This window comes from Mauremys reevesii, linkage group 9, assembly GCF_016161935.1.
Source record: "Mauremys reevesii isolate NIE-2019 linkage group 9, ASM1616193v1, whole genome shotgun sequence".
Taxonomy (NCBI): Eukaryota; Metazoa; Chordata; order Testudines; family Geoemydidae; genus Mauremys; species Mauremys reevesii.
Window position 1 is genome coordinate 31,589,652 of NC_052631.1, and position 20,053 is coordinate 31,609,704.

Genomic DNA, 20,053 nt, shown 5'->3' on the forward strand with positions numbered 1-20,053 from the left:
CTGATAACATCTTATTCAGTTTATTTCTGCTGCTTAGGCTATGAGAGCCTATTTACAGGAGCAGCAAAAGAACATGCATGACACCCTATGGTGGTGAGCTGCATAAGTGAACCTTACAATATAAAGCAAGTTTCTGGAGATATGCACCAAATTCAATAAGAGAAAATAGTGATGTGACCTAGCTGGGAAAAGGAAGCTGTTTATCCGTGCTGCGTTTTGTTTATAAAATAATAATTGTGTGTCATCTTGAAGCAGAATGCGGCCCTTTAGCTGTAGCACGTGTAGTTCACTGGGCAGGAGTTAACCATAGTTGTCTTATTCATACAATACTGCCTTAAAACCGTGTTCTTTGCTTTGTCTTTAATACTCTGCAAGTCTATTAATTTGATTATTTGCTTTTTATATGTGCTTCTAGCTTTTTTTGTTGTACAATGTTTAGTTGAAAAATCTTTACTCTTATCCTACCAGCTAGTAGTAAAGTCCTACAAATGTAGTCAATAGAGAATAAGTGAGCAGATTTGTAGGTGGGTTAACAATCTTACCGAGATCATCATTTCCTGGTACCAGACCAGAGGGAGCAAAGTTGATAATGAGTTCTTGGACTTAGGTCTCAGACAAGGCAGGTGCAAAGCCAACAAGCTACCTAAATCTATCTTGCTTTCAGATACACCTATCCTAAAGTTTATGTAAGTAATTAAATGAAAAATAAACTAAAATACATTAGGGGTTACTGTAAGCAAATTAAATCCAAGTTGATGCTTAATTTAAGTTCTTAAGGGGGGGGTCTCAAAAGTGAGCAATTTGTGTTCTGCAATCCTATGAAAAGGTGGTGTGTGTTATGGCATGGCAATTTTATAATGCTGAACTTCCTGTTTTGGTTCCTTTTTATTTAGCCTTGGTAACTGTTGTACATTTTTATAGTTGTATCCATTAGTAGGAGTGGAATAAGGACTGAACTTCATCTTTAAAAATGCATAGTACACCTGTGTTGTAAGAAGATAAAACAATGTAAGATCACTTAGCACAGCCTCATTCCATAATATTTGCTGAAATATCGCTTTTTGGCTCCTTGTAGTAGGTTGATAATCAGTAAAACCATTTTCAGCTACTTCAAGTTCAGGACTATATATATCCCTTCCACTATTGCAGATACAAAACTTTTGCAAGAAGTACAATCTAAGAAAATGAAACTAAACTCTTATCTCAATTCATCTCACAAGATCAATACATAAATAACTAATGACCTTTGGTTTTGGGCCAGCTTCTACTGTGGTACAAAGCGTTCTAGTAGGGCATCTTTTAATTCTTGTGAGATAGATGTGGCTATTCAATGAAAAAGGGATGGAACTAACTTTCACTTGGTCAAATAGAGAGTTAGCTATTGGTAATAAGAAGCTCTGACTTTAAGAACAGACTTCATAAAAGAAATGTTCACCGGGACCAGTTCTGAGTTTTAGAGCTTGCTGAAATTAGTTCTGAAATCTTTCCTAATTAACTGCCATTTAATAAAGAAAATGAATTCAAAAGGTACTTTGTGCGCCTGTAATAAGAGTGACTGAAAGCAAGTATGCCAGCTGTCAAGGGCCACCTGTTAGTATAGTGACTGAACCATGCCCAATTTAAACATGTCATTATTATAGCCAGTGTGTTCTGCGCAGAAACTTGCTAATTACTATAGACTGTCAGTTAACGACTGAAACTCACTTTTAAAGTACCGTAGATTTCTGCTTGTTGGTGACCTAGTTCTGTAGAACATCTTAGTGTTTGCTACCAAGCAAATGCTATAACAACCACCCAGCATTTGGTATTGAGCATCATAGTAGGGATTCAAACCAAGTAAGCAAAAGACCATTTTTAATCACTATACAAGATATATAAAATTTGATGGATTGTTCTTAAATACCAACAATTGGAATTATTTTTGTTGGAGAGTACACAGTACTCACTGAAATCACTTAGGACTTGCCCATGGAACCTCTTACACATTTGAGTAGTCTCACTAGCTCCAGTTCAATCATTTTTTTTGTATATACATGTTTGTAGGCATGAGGCCTTAAATAAAAGCGTGTGTATCCTCCAGTAACTAAGATAACACATGGGAATTTACAGGTATTACTTTAGTCAGATTAATTCATAAACTAGTGAATGAAATTTCTGTCATCATGCTTTAAAGCTCTGACCATATGAAATAATTTCTCTATAGCCTTATTTTTTCCATGTGGGCAATTGCTATAGGTACCAGGAGAATCCTAACTGAACACTCATAGGTGAAGTGGGGTCCTAATGATTGAGTGGGAGGGGAGTCTGGCCCATACTACAACTCTATGCCGATATAATGCTGTTCTCGGGAGCCAAAAAATCTTACTGCGTTGTAGCTGAAACTGCGTTATATCGAACTTGCTTTCATCCGCCGGAGTGCGCAGCCCCGCCCCCCCGGAGCACTGCTTTACCGCGTTATATCCAAATTCATGTTATATCGGAGTAGAGGTGTATGAGGAAAAAATGAACACTCTGCTAGTAATTGTGTTTTAGTATACTCCCTTCTGCTTGTGTGACAGTTTGCTAAAGGAACCTCACATGGTCTCTCAAAGTTGTTTTAAGATCAGGTCATAGGAATTGATGGACTTGAATGTAAATTTTGTAGAACTACCTTTGCATATCACTTTTCTTTCAGTGTTACGTCTTATCTCAGGTTGCAGGTGGCTCCTTAACTTGAACAATAGGCTCCAACTTCAGACACTGAATCTCTCCCTCTCAATACTGGATGTCCTATGCAATTCACAGAGAGAGATACAGAGAGAGATACAGTACATTTCTCATGGTACTGCTCGAGTTACTCCTTTTATTTTCTAGGGAAAAAAAAGATATTTCTCCTTGAGTCTCCACAAATCTCGACTTTTGGGCTTCTTTAGTTTACCATGTGACTCAAGTAAACCAATCTGTTTCTAGGAATTTTGAGCATGCTCCCTTTTCCTGACCAGCACAGCTCTTTTAATTAATATTTTTATCTTTGCAGAATTCAGATTTTATCAAATCTTGTAGGTGGAAAATGCTGGCTGCACATCCTCCAAGGATGAAAAGGAGTTGTCTCACTCTCTCTACAGTCCAGTCTGCCCCTCTTTCATCTAGGGTTGTTACCTGGGACCTACTAGCTGCACACTTCCTAACAGGCACAGGGCAGATGCATCCACCTCCATGGAAAGTGGTGCTAGTTGCAGTGGAGGGGTGTGTGTGTGTGCCTTTCTCCAAGCTCTGTCCTGCAGGGCTGGCTTGAAGCTGATTTACCTGATTCCCCGGAATCGGGTCCCGCTCTGGGGGTCTTCAGCAGCATTTCGGCAGCGGGGGTCCTTCGGTGCCGCGGAAAACCTGGAGCGTCTGCTGTCTGGCCCTAGTTTGCACCTTTTACTCTGGGGCGTTTGAGCATGTTGCTTCAGGGGATGAATTATTTCTCTTACTCCCTCAGCATAGTCCCTTCTCTCTTACATGGCTCAGCAGTTCCAAACCACTAGTGCTCACATTTTCCTCCTCCTTGAAGTGTCTGGTTGAGCAGTTTTTCCTTCTGTTTTACCAGAGGCTGTTCCAGCAGACCCCTCAATTTCTCCTCATCATTTTTGGTCAAAGCAGCTTTGGGGCATGTGACAGGGTACTGATTAAGGAAATCTGAGCCAGGCCTGTCACGCCAGCTCCAGTCAAGAAAGGGGAATTGGAGCTGGCTAAGTAAGCCCAGGCCTGATTGGCAAACAGGGAACAGCTGCTGGCTTCATTAGTGAGGGGCTACATAAAGGCTGGCAGGAAAGAAAACAGAGAGGAGAAGGTAAGGGAGGAACCAGAGAATTTGAGGGAGTAGGAGCTCTTCTCTGCTGACTGTGGGAGCTCACAGTCCCTGAGGCTGTGCTACTGAAGCTGTTTGTAGCTAGAAGGTGGTGGGGAAAATATACTGTAAATAAAGAGCACAGATGATTGCACCAACACAGAGGTTTCTTGCTGGTTTGTGGGCATAGAAGAAGCAGCAGCGAGGAGGAAATGGCAGTGTCTTGAACTAGTCACCCTGTAGCACCTATAGTAAAGAATAAGGGATAGTAAGACTAGTTTTAAAAAAACAGGAACCTTATGTACCCCAATAAACAAATGATTCCCTAAACTACATTAATAAATGCAGGGAAGAAGGAAAATGGCTTACTTGTAAATTAGCTTCTCTGAAAAGACCATTCCAACAGAATTCTCTCACCCACTCATTTCTCAGAATTCAGTGTTATTTTAGCGATCCTGTGCTTGTGTGTGTGTATGTGCAAGCATCCAAACAAAATTATTTTTGGTTTGAAAATCTTAAATTTTTGGTTTTATCCTTTTGAATGGGTTCAACTCCTGGAGTGCTTTGCCCCCCATTCAGTCAAAGGAACTGACTAGAATATTTGGAGGGCATATGTATATCTGTCCTCTGCAGAAGGGTGAGGGGATGCTAGGCTTGTACTCTACCCTGCTTCCCTAGAGGTGCAGTTAAAAATATCTAAACTGGAAGTTCTGCTAGTCTCACCCTAGGAAGCCAAGATCCCAGAGTGAGAATCATCTGATAGATTCAGAGAAGTGGAGGAAGAGTCCAGTGTGCTTAGTCTGACCCTATAGTTCTGCCCCCACTTAGTATACTAAGCACACTGTTTTATCCCTTGTTGACTAATTTCTCACATCCACGCTCCATTGCTGGTTCTAGCTTTCCAGAGGCTAAGCCTTTAAGACTGTTCCTGTATTTTTCTCTTTCTGGTGACCATGCTACTTGATGTATTCAGCAGCTCCTAGCACTGCTGCATTTTGATATACCTTGCCCTACTTGGACCTTCGAAGCATTTGACATAAAAGCATCTGCAGCAGCTGGCATTGCTACACAGCAGCAGCTCCTTGCCTTCGCAGCAGACAGTGCAGTAGGACTGCTAACCATCATTATCCATCGCTTCCACTTCAACTCTGCTCTCCTGCTCCCCAGCGATGAGCTTGGGGGATCCATACTGATCCTCCTGGGTGCTGCTGGCAGCAGACAGTGCAGTAGGACTGGTAACCGTCCTCATTGGACATATAGCTTGGCCGGGGGTTCCGGGAATGTCTTCCCTGCCCGCCTCCTAGCAGCCTCCAGGGCATGGTATACTGCTCCATCACTTCCCCTGCAACTCTGCTCTCCTGCTCCCCACCGACAAGCTTGGGGGATCCGTTCATGAAGCGTGGACAGTAGTAAGGAGCAGTTCAACTATAGGCTGAGCAGGTGCAGAATGGTGGTAGAATGTGCCTTTGGACGTTTAAAAGCTCGCTGGTGCTGTTGGTCAGACCTCAGCGCAACCAACATTCCCATTGTTATTGCTGCTTGCTGTGTGCTCCATAATATCTGTGAGAGTAAGGGGGAGACATTTATGGCGGGGTGGGAGGTTGAGGCAAATCACCTGGCATCCGATTTTGAGTAGCCAAACACCAGGATGATTAGAAGAGCATAGCAAGGCGCTCTGCGCATCAGAGAGGCTTTGAAAACCAGTTTCTTGACTGGCCAGGCTTTAGTGTGACAGTTGTGTGTTTCTCCTTGATGCAAACCCGCCCCCTTTGTTGATTTTAATTCCCTGTAAGCCAACCACCCTCCCCCCTTCAAAATAAAGTAACTATTGTTTTGAAACCATGCTTTCTTTCTTTCTTTCTTTTTAAATGAGATAACAGACAGGGTAGCCGGGTGGGGTGGGGGAGCAGGGAAGGACAAGACCATATTGCTTATTGTAGCCACACTAAAAATCAAACTGTTTGAATGACAGCCTTCTGTTGCTTGGGCCAGCCTGGAGTGGAGTGGCTGGGTGCCTAGAGCCTCCCACTCTGCCCTTCTTGGGCATCTGGGTGAGGAGGCTATGGAACATGGGGAGGAGGATAGGTGGTTATACAGTGGATGCAGTGGGAGGTCTGGGCTCTTGTTGGCTTTCCTGCAGTTCCAACAGATGCTTCATCATGTCCGTTTCCTCCCTCAACAGATGCTTCATCATGTCCGTTTGCTCCCCCATTAGCCTTAGCATCGCGTCTTGCCTCTGCTCTTCGCACTCACTCAATTCTTTCCTGGCCTTTGCCACTGAATGCCTCCATGCATTAAGCTGTGCCCTATCAGTGCAGGAGGACTGCATAAGCTCGGAAATCATGTAATCGCAAGTGTATTTTTTTTGCCTTCTAATCTGCGATAACCTCAGGGACGGAGATGATAGGGGGAGCGTAGAAACATTCTACATTCTTCTTCGAGTGCTAGCTCATATTGATTCCAATTAGGTGCGCGCGCGCCACGTGCACGTTCGTCGGAAGATTTTTACTCTAGTAACACTCGGTGGGTCGGCTGGGTCGCCCCCTGGAGTGGCGCCGCTAGAGCGCCGAATATATACCCCTGCTGACCCAACGGCCCTTCAGTTCCTTCTTACCTCCCGTGTTGGTCATTGGAACAGTGGAGCGTGGCTTAGCTGACCTCCACTTCCCTAGCTACTCGTAGTTCTCTCGTTAATTCTTGTGTATATAATTCAAATTTCTATAGTTGTAGTTAACTTTATTTGTTTATAGTATAGTTAGTGTATATAGTTAAGAGGGGTTCGGGGATTAGCCCCTTCCCCGCACCCGGTGCCAGGGCCCATGCCCGGTTAACCGGGTTTTAAACCGTGCTCGGCCTGCCACAAGCCAATGCCAACAGGAGATCCCCACGACTCCTGTCTTAAGTGCCTCGGGGAATCTCACCTAACAAATAAATGCCGCATTTGTAAGGCCTTTAAGCCGAGAACAAAAAAGGAGCGGGACTTTCGTCTCAAGCAGCTCCTGATGGAGGCAGCTCTTACTCCTCCACCCTCGGCACCGAGCGCTGGACAGTCTTCAACTAGAAGCGCTCCCTTGGCACCGGATCGCACCGGTACCGCCAAGGCTCTCGGCACCGGCCGTCGCCGGCACCGATGTCCACTCGGCACCGATCCCTCTCCCCGAGGGCGAAGAGGCACAAGACTCCTGCTGCGTCCGCGCCGCCTGCTCCGCAGCCAGAGCGCTCGACTAAGTCGGACCACCCAGCACTGATACCTGCCGTGGCACCGACAACATCGGCACCATCAATTCCGGCCCCGCAAGAGCCGTCGAGTCGCCTGAAAGCTCCCCGGTGCAAGCCGTGGTTGAGCTCACTATTTCCTCCACGCCGGAGACATTTTCCACGGCGAGGGAGTTGATTGCAATGACGGAGTCAGCGCTGCCTACAGTCGATTGGCAAGCCTGCCTTGATCAGACCACCCTCCGTCAGCACCGCAGAGCGGCACCGTTTATGATCGCGGTCCCGCAGACGTTCTCGGTCCCGTCGCCAATCCAGGTCCCAACGCCGCTTGCAGTCCCGGCACCGTTCTCCATCTCGGTACCAGTCGCACTCCCAGCACCAGTCAGCATCCCATTCGCCGTCCCGGTACACTAGGCACTGCTCCAGCTCCCGGTATGCCTCCCAGTACCGATCCCCGGTGCCGCGTCGAGCGACGTTAGTTAGAGAGGGAGTCTCTGCCCAGGGCTTTTCAGCTCCTCCATGGCCATCCAGACATACATCAGTGTCGTCCCACGCGGACAGTTCATACGCACAGGACCATGATTCTGATGTGGCCACCAGAGTCTTCCAGGAGACCCAGGCCCAGGACCATGGCCCCCATCAGTGATCATTCTGGACACCTTGGGCGTACCATCAGGCCCAAAGTGTACCTGTGATCCCATCTCGCTCTGTCCCGTCGGAGTACCGGGTGCCAGAGGCGACAGTTTAGCCATCCCCCTCTGACCAGTACGGAGGAAGCCCCGGTTCAGCCACCGGACTCCCAGATCCCACTGGAACAGGAGGTCGTCCAGGAACAAGAGCCCACGCAGGACCCGCTTGTCCCCGGCCTTTCTTCTTCCTCCTCCCCAGTTGAGGCGGTGGCAGGAACATCCTCCTCGGGCCCTCCTCCAATCGACTTGAGGGCCCATCAGGACCTCCTGAGATGGGTGGCACTCAATATGAACCTCCTAGTGGAGGAAGTCCCGGAGGTAGAGGATCCGGTCGTAGACATTCTGTCGGCTGACGCCCCCACTAGAGTGGCCCTACCGTTCATTCGGACGATCCAGGCCAATGCTGATACCATCTGGCAGTCTCCAGCCTCTATCCCGCCCGCAGCCAGGAGAGTCGAACGCAAGTACATGGTGCCCTCTAGGGGGTATGAGTACCTGTATGTACATCCTCCCCCTTGCTCCTTTGTCGTCCAGTCCGTCAATGAGAGGGAACGCCATGGCCAGCAGGCACCAGCTCCTAAATCGAAGGAGGCTAGGTGAATGGACTTACTGGGCCATAAGGTGTACTCGGCAGGGGCCCTGCAACTCCGCGTAGCAAACCAACAAGCCCTGCTTAGCCGCTACAATTACAACACCTGGGCGGTGGTGGGCAAATTTACGGAGTTGGTCCCTCAGGACTCCCATCAAGAGTTTGCTGCCCTCCTGGAAGAAGGGGAGAAGGTGACGAGAACTTCCCTCCAGGCCTCGTTGGATGCAGCTGACTCCGCTGCCAGGACTCTGGCCTCGGGTGTTGCCATGAGGCGCATTTCATGGCTCCAGGTGTCGGGCCTTTCCCCAGAGCTGCAGCATACTATACAGGACTTGCCCTTCGATGGCAAAGGCTTGTTCTCTGAAAAAACTGACCCTAGGCTGCAAAGCCTAAAGGACAGCAGGGTCATTATGCACGATCTTGGCATGCATACGCCGGTGACTCAGCGCCGGCCTTTCCGTCCCCAGCCTCACCGTCCTTACGCTGCGCCTAGACAAAGACAGGACTTTGGCAGAAGGCGTGGCCGAGGCGGTCGTAGGCGACAGTCAGGGCCCCAAGGGGGCCAAAATCAGGGTCCCTCTAAACCAACAGCGGGACCAAAGTCAAACTTTTGAAGGCACGCCCGAGGACGGCGTACCAGTTATTACCCAGGGTCCGTTCCTTCCCTTTTACAACCGCCTCTCCTTTTTCCTCCCTGCGTGGTCCCATCTAACCTCGGATCGTTGGGTCCTACGCACGGTGGAACTTGGGTACCGCCTCCAGTTTATTTCGCGCCCCCCCCCATCCTTGTCCCTCTTCAGGGACCCCTCTCACGAGCAATTCCTCTTGCAAGAGGTGCGGACGCTCCTCACCATCGGAGCTATAGAGGAGGTACCAAAGGATAAAAGGGGCAAGGGGTTCTACTCCCGCTATTTCCTAATCCCCAAGGCGAAGGGAGGTCTCAGACCTACCCTAGACCTGTGGGAACTCAACAAGTTCATGATAAAGCTGAAGTTCCGCATGGTATCCCTGGGGACCATCATCCCATCCTTGGATCCCGGAGACTGGTATGCTGCCCTCGATATGAAGGACACGTATTTTCACGTCGCCATTTATCTTCCCCACAGACGGTACCTCCGGTTTGTGGCCAACCGTCAGCATTGGCAGTTTACAGTCCTTCCGTTCGGCCTATCTGCAGCCCCAAGAGTATTTACAAAATGCATGGATGTAGTCACCGCTTCCCTCCGCTGCCGTCGGGTACACGTTTTTCCGTATCTAGACGATTGGCTCATTTGGGGGACCTCGAAGACACAAATCACCCGTCATGTGGGCATCGTGAAGGACCTATTCCTGCGCCTAGGCCTGATGATCAATATAGAGAAATCCACTCTGATTCCCACACAGAGAATAGAATTCATTGGGGCCATCCTGGACTCCAATCTTGCCAGAGCCTGCTTACCTCAGCCTCAGTTTCAGGCGATGGTAACAATTATACAAGGTTTATGGAACTTCCCGATAACTTCGGCTCGCACTTGTCTCGGTCTCCTGGGTCACATGGCTGCCTGCACGTTCGTGACCAAACATGCCAGGCTACGCCTCCATCCCATCCAATCGTGGCTCACCTCGGTGTACCACCCGGGCAGAGACAGCATAGACATGATCGTCTCGATCCCCCCCCAAGCATCCTAGGCTCACTCGACTCGTGGTCAACGCCCTCCCTGGTGTGTGCAGGGACGCCGTTCCATCCACCTCAGCCCTCGGTGTCCCTGACAACGGATGTGTCATCTCTTGGCTGGGGTGCTCACCTGGGTCAGCTTCGCACCCAAGGCCTTTGGTCAGCTCAAGAGCTGGCCTTGCACATCAATGTCCGAGAGCTGAGAGCAGTCAGCCTTGCGTGCCAGGCATTTCAGCAGCACCTACAAGGCTGTTGTGTCTCAGTGTTCACAGACAAAACAACGGCCATGTTTTACATAAACAAGCAGGGAGGAGCACGGTCCTCCCCTCTTTGTCAGGAAGCCATCCACCTCTGGGACTTCTGCATAGCCCAATCGATAGACCTGGTAGCGTCCTTTCTTCCAGGGGTTTGGAACACCCTGGCGGATCGCCTCAGCAGATCCTTCCTGTCTCACAAGTGGTCGATTCGTCCGGACGTTATCCATTCTGTTTTCCGGAGGCGGGGCTTTCCTCACATAGATCTCTTCGCTTCTCGCGAGAACAGGAAATGCCAGACGTTCTGCTCATTCCAAGGCCTCTCCCCGGGCTCGATCTCGGACGCATTTCTGATGCCGTGGACGAGCCAACTGCTGTACGCCTTTTCACCGTTCCCACTGGTTCACAGGGTCCTGCTAAAAGTCCGCAGGGACAGAGCGCACCTGATCATGATCGCTCCAGCGTGGCCCAGACAGCACTGGTACACCATGTTGCTCGACCTGTTGATAGCTAAACCGATTCCCCTGCCTCTTCACCCAGACCTTATAACGCAGGATCACGGCAGACTTCACCACCCAGACCTGCAATCCCTGCACCTCACAGCATGGCTGCTGCGTGGTTAAACTCATCTGAGTTACGTTGATCTGCCTCGGTACAACAAGTACTCCTGGGTAGTAGGAAACCTTCCACTCGGTTAACATATCTGGCCAAGTGGAAGCGTTTCTCCTACTGGTGCGAAACGCACAATGTTACTTCCACCGAGGTCCTGATCTATTCCATCTTGGACTACCTCTGGTCTCTCAAACAGCAGGGCCTGGCGGTATCTTCATTGAGGATGCACTTGGCAGCCATCTCTACCTTCCACCCAGGGGAGAGTGGCCGCTCCGTATTCTCGCATCCTATGGTTTCTAAGTTCCTCAAGAGCTTGGACCGCTTATGCCCCCAAGTTCGCCGCCCCGCCCCAACCTGGGACCTCAACCTGGTTCTAACCAGGCTTATGTCTGCCCCATTCAAGCCACTGGCAACCTGCTCACTGTTATACCTGTCCTGGAAGACAGCTTTCCTCATAGCCATTACATCGGCCAGACGAGTCTCCAAGCTTCGGGCTCTCACGGTGGACCCACCGTATACTGTGTTTCACAAGGACAAGGTGCAGTTGGGACCACATCCAGCCTTCCTCCCTAAGGTGGTATCGGCTTTTCATATCAACCAGGATATCTTCCTTCCAGTCTTCTTTCCGAAGCCACATTCATTGGGACGGAAGCAACAATTGCACTCCCTAGACGTCCGTCGCATTTTATATCGAGCGGACAAAGCCCTTTCGTAAAACACCCCAACTCTTCGTCGCAGTGGCAGACTGAATGAAGGGCCTACCTGTCTCCTCCCAGAGGATTTCATCTTGGGTGTCGTCGTGCAGCTGTACCTGCTATGACTTGGCCCTTATTCCGTCGAGCCACCTCACTGCACATTCCACCAGGACTCAGGCTTCTTCTGCTGCCTTCCTGACTCATGTACCCATCCAGGAGGTATGTCGCACAGCTACCTGGTCCTTGGTCCACACCTTTGCCTCACATTATGCACTGGTCCAACAGTCCAGAGATGATGCAGCCTTTGCAACATCTCACTCCGACCCACCGCCTAGGTAAGGCTTGGGAATCACCTAATTGGAATCTATATGAGCAAGCACTCGAAGAAGAAAAGACGGTTACTCACCTTTGTAACTGTTGTTCTTCGAGAGATGTTGCTCATATCTATTCCAAACCTGCCCTCCTTCCTCTCTGTCGGAGTAGGCGGCAAGAAGGAACTGAAGGGCCGTTGTCGGCAGGGGTATATATCCGGTGCCATTACGGCGCCACTCCAGCCGACCCACCGAGTGTTGCTAGGGTAAAAATCTTCCGACGTACGTGCACGCGGCGCGCGCACACCTAATTGGAATGGATATGAGCAACACATCTCGAAGAACAACAGTTACAAAGGTGAGTAACCGTCTTTTCTATGATTCTGGGGGGACTGCATGGTCACCTGTGCTGCTGAATTCGCCACGCATACCAAACAGGAAATGAAATTCAAAAGTTCCCAGGGCTTTTCGTGTGTAGCTGGCTAGTGCATTGGAGTTCAAAGTGCTGTCCAGAGTGGTCACAATGGAGCACTCTGGGATAGCTCCCGGAGGCCAATACCGTTGATTTGCATCCGCATTACCCCCAGATTCAACCCAGCAAAGTCTATTTTAGTGCTACTCCCCTCGCTGGGGAGGAGTACCGAAGTCGATTTTAAGAGCCCTTTAGGTCGATGGAACGGTGTTGGTTGTGTGGATGCATTCATTTTTAAATCGACCTAATGCAGCTAAATTCGACTTAGGCCTGGTATACACCATGGGGTTAAGATTGGCAACAGGACAAGGGTTAGTGGAGTTATATTCATTAGTGGAATTACTGGGTGGGAAAAGGAGAGAAAGATCCTAGTACCTGCAGTCCCTCATATCCAGCCATCTGGTGAAATGATTTCACACTGAAGTTTAGTTTGAGTCATGTACACTCATTTGTTCCATTTTTATTTTAAAATAGATATTGGCCTCTGTGATAGTCAGAATATGAAACAAAACCAACATAGATGGCTATCTTATTTATTAAACACATTTTAAAACTTTTTATGATCATTTATTTAAGGAGCTTTATTAAAGAAAGGTAACAAGCTGGACATCATATAGAAATATCTTGTACATCTGGAACATTATATAAATAATAGAACAGAAACAAAGTAACATATATGTAAAATATGCACAAACAATACATTCAGAATCTGTCCAAATGATCTTTAATATAATCTATTATCAAATACATGAGTAATAACTTAATTTGTTGTATCACATAAGAGGATCACAGAGTAATTAATAGAAATTCCGAAGTAAGAAGTTCCCACTTATATTTTTGTTTGCTAACAAATTTGAATTTGTTTCTGTAGTACCAAATCTTCATTTTTAAACTGTATAATTTGATTACTGATCAGTAATATTTTCAACAGAGGCTTTGTTTTTACAAAATCTGAGAATAACTTCTAATAGGAATATTTGTAAAATTTGTAGAAACAAGGTGGCAATACACTTATTCCTATGGAAGAAAAAATTCTGGCGAACACTTCAACAATTAAGAACCTAGTCTGAAAACCGAGAGTTTAGCAGCATATGTGCAACAGGTGGTCTAATCCATTTAGCACTATGCATAAATTAGTAGCTTTAAAACTGATCTTGTACTGATTAATCAAGGAACCTTTCTGTTACCCTGCAGTCTTATGAAACCTAATCTTATTCTACACTGGGCTGAACCCTAACATTAATTCTAGAGATAGGTGTACATAGAATAAGTTGTATCTTTCAAAATGAATACATGCACTGTATTGGTCAATTTTTCATATAACTAGGAGCAGCTCAACAATGTCTTCAGAAAGGAAGAGTGACATATGGAGCGTAAAATTTTTACATTGCAGTAAACAAGATCTATTAACTGCATCACTTAAATAGATTCTTAGGAATGGATTTTTTTTTCTGTGATTTAAAAAAAAAAAATGTTTAGTGTACCCACGTGATCATGTCCAAATATCATCTACTGAAATACAGTAAAAGTGATGGCTTAAATTCTAAAAAAGCAATCCAACAACTTAGAGGGCCCAGTTGCATTATTTTGTTGTCTTGTGTGATGATTAGTATAATACTGGCATAATAACAGCACTGACCATTGGAAGATTTGCGGTATGTGGTACGTGATGTTGGGTACGTGATGGGTGGTATTTAGGAGCACAGGTGGATTCATCTGTTGGTGCTCATTCCTTTTGGAGGTAAAGTGTCTCGAAGTGCCAATCAAAAAAATTGGGAGAGAAAGAAATTAAAACTGAAGTTTGCTTAAACATGGACATAGAAATGAAATAAATAGTCTGTTTTCCAGTGTAAGAGGCTCTCTTTAGTTTCTGGAGGTGTTTGTTTAATATACTTGTTTACCTGAAGCTTATTATGCTATTGTCTAAAAATTAGTCTTTTTAGAACAATTAATTTTAAGGGCAAATCAATTTCTGGAGAACTAAATATTGTTCTGCAGAAAAACACATTCTGTAACTTGTGTTGTCTGTTTCCAATAAATGAATTGTATATCAAAGCTGTACTATAAATGAAATTTTAGAATAGATTAGACTTTTTAAACTGCAGAGAAAATTGGGTTAGGTTGTGGATTTTTTTTATTTATCTCACTAGGTAAATCAGAATTGCACTTGGCTATCTTTTAACTAAATTAGAAATCAAGCTGGATTTTGAATGTGTTCAGCGTTTGTGATCATAACTGGACTTTGTTGTTGCTCTGGTATTCCTATTCCTATTGCTTAGTATTAGTATTGTTCAGCTGTCAACTTAATTTACCACACTGCTCTCTTGTTAAAGCATGTGTAACCAAAAGGTGAACAAAAATTGTGGTGGTTGCTTTTTAGAAATAAAAGCTTTACATTCTGGAGAAAGGTCCTAAATCTGTGAGGCACATTTTCTGTGGCATAGAACTGGGCCCCTAAATCCATCTTTGTATAATTTCATCAGAAACCAGTGGGAGAACAAAGTCAAGTTTTACATTTTGCCATTTGTTTGATGCAAGCTGTCAAGTAGTAACTGGGAATAGGAAAGAGTCTACATTTTGAGACCATCTGCATGGGTTCTTTTGTCTGAAACTGACAAGAGGTCATGGCAGATGGTGAGATCACAAAGTTTGGCTTCTTGAGCTTGACAGAATGTGTTCATAAAGCTGGAAGAAAACCAGCTATTTTTATTTTCATAGAGGTTGGTGACAAGATTGTAGTAGAGTTTTTTGGATAAAATCTCCTGGATCACTAAACTTGACACAATTTAATCTTTGAAGAATTATCAGTAATTCATTTCACTAACAAAATTATCTCTAAGCCAGGGGTTCTCAAATGGGAGTTGGGACCCCTCAGGGAGTCGTGAGGTTATTACATGAGGGTCGCAAGCTGTCAGCCTCCACCCCAAACCCTGCTTTGCCCCCAAGATTTATAATAGTGTTAAATATATAAACAAGTGTTTTTAATTTTTAAGAGGAGTCACACTCAGAGGCTTGCTATGTGAAAGGGGTCACTAGTACAAAAGTTTGAGAACCACTCCTCTAAGCAGACTAAATATGCTTGGCAGTTGCATCTCTTTCTAGTTATCTGTATATCAGATCAGAAAGACTTTCGAATTTCACAGAAATCAAGTTGCCCATCAATACAGAAGTATTTCACTTGAGGTGAAAGCACATCCATCCATCCCCCTTGCATAGGATCCAAGACTTCGTACTTGGAATAGCGGGAGTAAGACGTCAATGGTGGGGCTGAAGCAGGGGTTAGGAAGAGAATGGGCACCTCCATCCCAAATTTTAACACACGATGTAGGAATACAGTATAGTGTCTCCATTACTGTGGTTGTAGCCTCATGGCTACAGCCTCTCCATAGTTTATGCAGGAGTCATTTGGAATCATTGTACCTGCACAGTCACAGATCCAGTAGTTCGAGTGATTGCTCATGTGTATTCCACAATAGGTATGCGTGTTCGCCACATGCACCGGTACCGGAAGTTTTCCCCAAAGCTGTACCTATAGGGGAGCACCCCAGCACCCCATGGAGTGGTGCCACCATGGTGCGGTATAAGGGGTGCTGCGCGCTCCCACCACCCTCAGTTCCTTCTTGTCGCCAGTGAAGGTGCTTTGTAACTGCTGCGCTCCAGCTCTCCACTGTATCTTTCCCTGTTTAGACTGTCATTTAGTTTGTAGGTAGATAGTACATGTAGTTTAATAAATAAATAAATAAATTTATTATATAGATAGAGTAGAAGAACCATGCCTGGGTCAGGGCATGTCCCGGGCTTTAAGTCTTGCAACACTTGTAAATGGCCTATGCCCATAAGTGACCTGCACACTAGCTGCTTACGCTCTCTTGGGGAAACCCACGTCAGCCACCGCTGAAAAATTTGCAGATCATGTAAGCCCCAGACTAAGAAGGAGTGGGATATACGGCTCCGAGCCATATTGATGGAGTCAGTCCTGACCCTGACACCGCTATGCCACTCCGGAGTCAGCACCGAGCACCGTAGCATCGGTGACCCAGCAGTGCCTTCCACCAGCTGGCACCACTCCCCATCCATGGGACACTCTAAAAAGACAAAGCGATCTTCTCCATCAAGGCACCAGGGCAAGGCTGGGGGCGAGACTAGATCTGCGTTGAGCAGCTCTCAATCCCCCTCTGCCTCGTGGCCTCCGACTCAAGTAGAGCGGAGTAGCCCAGCCCACTCCGAGCTGACCTCCCCGGATGCCAGTGGCCACATACGGGTGCCCTCCATGCCGGAGGCCCTGCAGGCGGCTCGAGACATAATGTCTTTCCCAGTACCGGCTACACCGACCCCAGCGGCTCCCCGGTCCAGAGGTGAGCTAGCGCTTGGACTGCCACAGTCGCCACCTGGGCGGTACCACTCGCGGTTGAGGGAAGGTTCCCAGCACCGCTCTCTGCAGAGTGACCACACAGCTCACACCAGTCTCTATCGACCCCCACCCGATTGTTTGGCTGGATGCTGAGCAGCAGGGAATCGAGGCACTGCTCCATATTGAGGGAGTGCAGGCCTCGAGGTCAGAGCATGCCCCGCCGGGACTGGTACCGACTGCACCAGAGGTCGCCGGCTTAGAGAAGCCACCCTAGCCCCTCGCAGTACTGACGTCAATGTTGCTCACGCTCTTCACACCGGTCGAGGTCCCCGGCACGGCACTGCTCCCACAGCCCCAGGCGTAGATCGCCGGCAACCAGCTGTCACAGATCCGCCCAACGGAGCCGTTCGTGGAGCAGCCGTTAGAGATGGTACTCCCGCTCCTCTACACCGGACTCGAGGTCTCGATCCCAGCACTGCTCACGATAACACTACTCGTCCCCATCCCGGGATAGCAGTTGTTCATACACCAGCCCAACCTCTCCTCAGAGCTGGCAGTCAGCGGATCAGACGACTCCAGTGGGGCAGCCCGCCCTGATGGTGCCACAGAAAATGCAGTGGCACCAGGCTCTCTCGCCAGTGCCCTGGTACCAATGGACCCCATGGGCCCTGATGCAGCCCCTGGTGGTGGCCTGCTCAGTAGCTGGGGCCTCGGACAGACTGCCGGCCTCCCTCTCTCAACCCCCCAGGGAGGGGTCAGCAGAGTGCTCTTCCCCAGCCCCATACTCAGAAAGGGACCAAGTGCTGTGAACTGCGGCACTGGTGGGAACACAGAGCACCACACCTCCATCCTCATCCTCCCCTGATGAAGAGGAGGTGCTATGATGGCCTCCTTTTCCCCAGGAGGACACACAAGCCCATCAAGAGCTCCTGAAAAGGGTGGCCTCAATCCTCAATTTACAGGCTGAAGAGGAGGAGGAGCTTTCGGACTCCTTCTTTGATGTCCTTTCAGCCACAGCACTGGCCAGAGTGGCCCTCCCTCTCCATGAAGGGGTGGCAAAAATCTCCACTGCCCTGTGGCAGATCCTGTTTTCCTTGCTCCCATTTCTAAGAGGACAGAGCGGAAGTATTTTGTGCCCGCCAAGGGGCACAGATATCTCTATGCCCACCCTTCCCCCAACTCTCTGGTGGTCGAGGCGGTCAACCACAAGGAATGTCAAGGCCAGCCCGCTCCCACCCTTAAGAATAAGGACTCAAGGAGACTGGACTTGTTTGGGAGAAAGCTATATTCTTTTTCCAGCTTCTAGCTGAGGGTGGCAAACCACCAAGCCCTGCTGGGCAGATATGATTTTAACTTGTGGGGCTCAATGCCAAAGTTTACAGGCTCCCTCCTGGAGCATGATAGGAAGGAGTATAAAGTCCTGGTAGAGAAGGGCACCGCTGCTGCCAGAGCAGTCCTTCAGGAAGCCTCGGACGCAGCGGACATGGAGCAAGATCTACGGCCTTTGTGGTGTCCATGCAGAGGGCATCGTGGCTCCTCTTGTCCAGGTTGTCCAGCGAGGCAGCTCCTTGCAGCACCTCCCCTTCAGTGGCAAGGCCCTGTTCGCGGAGCAAACAGATGTGAAATTTACACGGTCTCAAGAACTCTCACGTGACCTTAAAGACTCTTGGTCTCTATGTCCCAGCCCCGGCCAGGACCAAGTTCAAACCTCAGCAGGCCCTGTATTGAACAAAACCATTCAGGAAGTCTTCACAGCTGTTCATTGCCATGGCTGAACGCATGAAGGGTCGGCTGATCTCCACTTAGCAGCTCTCCAGCTGGATAACTTCATGTATCCATACTTGTTATGACCAGGCGGGAGTTCCCCCGCCACCAGTTGTGAGAGCACACTCGACAAGGGCGCAAGCCTTGTTGACCGCCTTTCTGGCTCACGTCCCTATTCAGAACATTTGTAGGGTTGCTACTTGGTCCTAGGTCCACACGTTCACCTTGCACTATGTGATCGTCTCCCAGACCAGGGAGGACGCCTGGGCAGTGGGTTCAGCAGGGCAGTGCTTTGTCCCAAGTATCTGTGAACTCCTACCCACCTCCATCAGATATAGCTTAGGAATCACCTATTGTGGAATGCACATGAACAATCACTTGAAGAAAAGAGTGTTACCTTTTCCGTAACTGCTGTTCTTTGAGATGTGTTGCTCATGTCCAGTCCACATCCCGCCCTACTTCCCCACTGTTGGAGCTTTCTCAAGAAGGAACTGGGGTGGGGGGGGAGCACGCAGTGCCTCATATACCATGCCATGGTGGTGCCACTTCAGGTGTCGCTAGGGGTGCTCCCCTACTGGTTCTGCTAGGGGAAAACATTCCAGCACCAGTGCATGTAGTGAGCATGCTACATCTATTGTAGAATGGACATGAGCAACACATCTCGAAGAACACCAGTTACGGAAAAGGTAACTGTCTCTTCCACCTTCACACGGTCACCAATGATCTTCTCTTTATTGTCCTATGAGGCCTTTGCAGAGCCCCTACTTTGCAGTGTGCTGAGTGTATCGAGGTGCTCTGACATGGTGGTTTTGTTTTTATGTATGCAGCCATCCCCTTCTCCCCCCAAAACAACAGCATATATCTAATACAAGTTCATGGTTCAGAGGACTTCGGATCAATCCTTTGCACTTGGGTTGAAATTTATCCCTGATGAAGAAATTATTGAATTTTAAATTTGAGTTTTGTACAGACTCCAAACATATAGGAATAAAATGTAGAAAGATGTCCGCATTAGTTCTTAGTTTAGTAGACCCACTTGTTTACCCATCATATTTAGTTATGAAGTGAACTTAGTAATGTTTTTGCCATGTTCGTTTCTAAATCGTCTCATAATTTGAGCTGTGATTTAAAATTTAATATGCCAGCGTTCTGAATTGTTAGGGACTATCACCGATCAACAAAAATTTTTGGTTTCAAAAATTTTGTGCTAAACTGATCATATTAAATGCTGTTTGTGTTCTGTTACATCACCGGAAAGGCTGTTTTCCTTTTATTTACGAAGTTAATTGTCTATTAGAGTACCAGTGGTTGTGGTGCTGTTTTGGCAGGAAATCTAAGTTGGAGTCATTACTGATATTAAATGACTCCCAATATCAAATCAAGTCTGAGATTTCCCTTACTTTAAAATGAAGCACTTAAACAATAAATCTATGTATATACATATTCCTTTTCCTGAGTTACAACTGATACCTTATATTTTTAAGCCAGGTAACTTTTTTTAAAAAATCTAAGTTTATTTTTCATCATTTATACTGATTACTCATTGCTTTTCTCTGAACTTGAGCAGTAAAAATAAACTAGTTTATTTTTGTTGCTTTCAGTTCCTGGATTTGGTGCACTAGCACATGGCTGAAG

At 47.4% G+C, this 20,053-nt stretch overlaps 1 protein-coding gene across 10 annotated transcripts in view; it reads left to right on the forward strand.

Moving 5' to 3' along the window:
* The window catches only part of TFDP2 (transcription factor Dp-2), a 171,817-nt gene that overhangs the window by 2,765 nt on the left and 148,999 nt on the right, over nucleotides 1-20,053 (forward strand). The window lies entirely within an intron of this gene.